At 37.0% G+C, this 3,986-nt stretch overlaps 1 long non-coding RNA gene across 1 annotated transcript; it reads right to left on the bottom strand.

Annotated features, from left to right (window-relative positions):
• Positions 1-1,096: 1,096 nt before the first annotated feature.
• Positions 1,097-3,660, bottom strand: LOC128792113 (uncharacterized). Its single transcript, XR_008432319.1, has 3 exons — positions 3,600-3,660; positions 3,443-3,515; positions 1,097-1,291 (listed from the first exon to the last, which is right to left on the bottom strand). It is a non-coding gene; the product is annotated as an uncharacterized LOC128792113 (long non-coding RNA).
• Between the last annotated feature and the right edge of the window lie 326 nt (positions 3,661-3,986).

Below are 3,986 nucleotides of genomic sequence, written 5' to 3'. Positions count from 1 at the left end.
ATGTGATTTTCTAGTTCCCATGTCAAGTGAAAATACTGTAACTGAATCTTCTTAGAAAACATTTGTCTCCATTAATTTCAGCCAGCATATGCAGATTTGTCAGTTACCTACAGGTATACTCTAATCAGAACCACACTGAGTTGCTTCCAGAGATCCTTCTTGTTTTCCATTCTCGATCCATGCACAAACATGGTTTTGGACAGATTTTCTGTGGCTGTAATTCAGGGTTTCTGACTGTGTTTATACCTGTAGGTACAACAAATAAATAAGAAGTATAATTTATCTCCTCTTTTTTTTCTCCTTTAATCTGTCTAGGTATGTTGTGGCATTTCTTAACTGAAATACAGATGTAGAACCTGTCACTGTCCATGAAGTGTGTTCATCTCTCCATATGTGATTTTTAAGTCAGACTGGTTTTATTGAAAAATAGTGGGATCCAAAGTGACTGGGAATCGAACGTGCTGTATTTCCATATAATGACTAAGAGCAATCCTTGTGCAAGGCTGTATCATTTAGATATAATCAAGATCTGTGGGCTAGCTACTTAAAAAGAATCACTGGAGCTGGCGGCTTTCCTGAAATGGAATTAGCTCTTGTACTGCCTTTGACAGGTGACAGATACTAAATGAGCAAACTTCATCTGGGAAATATTGATTCTCTTGTGTACTAGGGATGTAATGGAGGTCAGGCTAAATTCCCTTGTTTTGCTAAGTGGAGTGAACTGTTCTAAATGTAATATTCCCACTTTCCATGGCCAAGAGAAATGCACTTTTAGTAAAGCAAGCAACGCCTTGCACTTCTTCTGATATCTCATATCTGCCCTCATATGTCAGATGGAATTGGAAGATGTTTCCCTGCAGAGCATGAGCAGGAGTACATCTCCAGCTCACTCCCTGCTTTAATGGAGAGGAAACGAAGGGAGGATGTATTCTTCTTTTCTTTGGAATTGGAAGTAATTCCATAGAAATTAATGGAGCTTCCCAGCACAAGATGAATGTGAAAGAACCTGGCCTAGCAGTTATAAATTAAGTGTAAGTGAAATTCAGAGAGAGAGTTTTGTGCCGTAAGCCAAATAAAATGTATTCTACTCAACTGGTTGAGAACAAAAATGACTCAAATTATTAATGAATACTGCAGACCAAGAAATAAGTTCTGCTTCAGTGCCTATTTCTTTCCTCTTCTGCTGTTTTCACACTGATTGAGGTTATTGAGAAAGCTAACTCATATGATCTCCTTCTCCATGCAAGTGATCAGGAGAGTCCTTTCAGACACAAATTATAATGTCTGTAACCTGGAAGAAGAGAACATACTAAATACTTATTTAAAATAAGCTCCAAATTATGAGTCTAATTCTTCAAAAAGAAACTACAATATTCTAATTAAAAATATGTGTCTTTTTGTTCTAGAAAATTTCTAGGGAAATTTCAGGTGATGCTGAAAGACTGAACATTGTTGTGGTGTATGCCAGACATTGTACTCCACTAATAACCAGCACTCACCCTGATGGGAATAGGGAAACACAAAAGACTGTGAATCAGTGCTTCTAAAAATAGCCCTGGCTACCCCTTTCCTCCTCAAAAGAAATATAAAACCTTGAAAAAGCTGAGGCTGAGAACAAGGTGAAGTAGCTGAATGGAGAAAAGCAGCTTTTGCAAAAACACACCACTTTTCTAGAAAGTGGAACTTTTCTGCCTGTCTCGCTTGCAGTAAAATAAGTGCCCTGTGCTGATTTAATTGCTGGAGTAGTGTTGAGATGGCAAGAGAAGTCATATAAACCTAGAAAGATGCAGAAAAACACAGAAAATAAAAAATTTTGTTTAGCTGGAATTGATTTTTATAGAAAATTTTCTCTGTAGTGAACTGCTGCTCTGCTCTAAGAGATAATCCTAAGGAACAACTCTTGTTCCAGATGGGCAGCTGTAGCTGAAGTTTATTTTTTGTCTCATACATATTGAGGGTTGATTACTATGAGATATACTCCTCCTGAGTGACTGTTCAAGCTCAGAAGACACTGAAGTTTTAAGTTCCCTATAAGAAAATGAGCATATACATTTATGTTTAAGAGCTTGCACTGTGTGACTGTCTTAAAATGCATCTTATAAAATTTGTCAGTTAAAAAACTTAATTTTCTGTTTTATTTCAAGGCTGCATTTGATCAGTCTTTGACGTGAATTGATTTTCCTCTTCCTAATATGTGGGGGTGTGTTTGTTCATATACCAATCAGCTCGTGCAAAACTTCCTTTTTATTCCACATGTGGACTAATTGCTCACTGGCCACTGTGAGAGGAGGAAGATTGTGCAAGCAATCTGTGTAACAGAACCTGGTTCCCTTCCCAAAGTCAGCTGAAACGGACTTTGCTTCAGAGGTTAAATATATCCACTTCACTTGGAGGGAGTTATTATTACTTTTCCACAGTTCCTTTTGCTGATTGACACTTGGAAATTACAAAAGAGTGGGAATATATCTTTTTATGGAACTTAATTCTCTATTTATTTCACTAATTTGAAAATACCCTCAAGCAAGCATGTTAAAAGCCCCTAATTTTCCTAATGCCCCAGTTGTGTAACCAGTGTGTCATCTTTTCCTATGTGCAATACCTTTGTAAAAATGTCTTGAACGAGTGGCTGACAAGTCCCTTTACAAGTAATGATCAATCTTCTAAGCAGGCAGAATAATTTTTTTGTTCTTCCTGAATTTGCAGGAAAGGTAACCAAACTAAACACATGTGATAGTGAAATGGTATTGTTGTTCTCAGAATTTCCATGGATGATTAGAGAAGAGTTATCTGATCTCTTTCATAGGTGGAAAATGCTAGAAATGCTAGTGTTACATTTTTGTTACAGGGTTAATCTGAATAACTGGTTAAACTGAGTGAAAAACAGGTTTATGACTTCAGTGATCTTCTGAACTATTCACAGACTCACCCACCCCATTGCCTGGGGCAATACTGGGGACCTTGAACTTGAAGGAGTTTATGGATTGTTTTGGAGGACTGTTGGCTCCTCACAAATTTTACAACTTCAAAACAACCAACACTCTAAACTTTGAATCCAGGGAACCCAGGTTGCCTAAATGAGAAGATTTTCAGTGCCTCATAGCCAAGTTTTGGACAACATGCAAGCAACATCCCAGATTAACTTCTAGACAAGAAAGGTATTAGCACATCTGGCACTGTGCCTTAAAATCACAGAGGGATTTTCTCAATTATTGGAATTGCCACTGGAACATTAATTGCACATTCCACTTTCATATAATAACCAGTGTTTTTGCTGTTCATTACCTTGGCCATCAAAGTTTATGTGCCATTTTGAAATCTCCTCTCTTGTACCTGTTGTGTTACACACTTCAGTAGTGCTGGGGCTCAGGTTAAACACTGCACCCTCACTACCTTTTAACAGCTTCATTTAACAACAAAAGTCTGAAAAAAACGTTGTGCCTACTTGAACCAGTGCTTTTCTCCATCTCTAGTCCCAGTGCCACAATGTCATGTGAGTTTTTTTCACAGGAATTCACCTGCCAAAGAAAGTGTCCAGAGCTTTTTGCCACACTTTCCGCATTTGGGCATACACCTTACCTACTTTAAAATTAAAAGTTTACCTGTGTCCTCTTTGAAGCTGAGATAAACTCAATCCTTATCAAACTCAAGCATGCAGCAACTTTTCAAAAAAAAAAAAAAAATAGTCTCACCTTTCAGAAAAGTACAACAATTACCTGAAAAGTAGGGAATTAATTTTTAGTACTATTGCTTTTACATTTAAAGAGCTCACACACAACATGGAACATCTTTGTTTTGGAACAATCAAATCCAGAAATAAATTATTGGATAACCAAATTATTTGTATTTAGGGAATTTCCTCCAATATATTTTTTTTAGGAAAAAGGAGCAAGCCCCATTTATTTGAAAAGGGGATTGTACAGCACCGAGAACAATGTATTTTGTCAGTTGGTAGCATTTTTTTAAAGCAACAAAAAGGAAGAATGAAT

Source organism: Vidua chalybeata, chromosome 1, assembly GCF_026979565.1.
Source record: "Vidua chalybeata isolate OUT-0048 chromosome 1, bVidCha1 merged haplotype, whole genome shotgun sequence".
Classification (NCBI taxonomy): domain Eukaryota; kingdom Metazoa; phylum Chordata; class Aves; order Passeriformes; family Viduidae; genus Vidua; species Vidua chalybeata.
The sequence above is the reverse complement of the archived record's forward strand: the minus strand, read 5'-3'. Positions and strand labels throughout refer to the sequence as shown.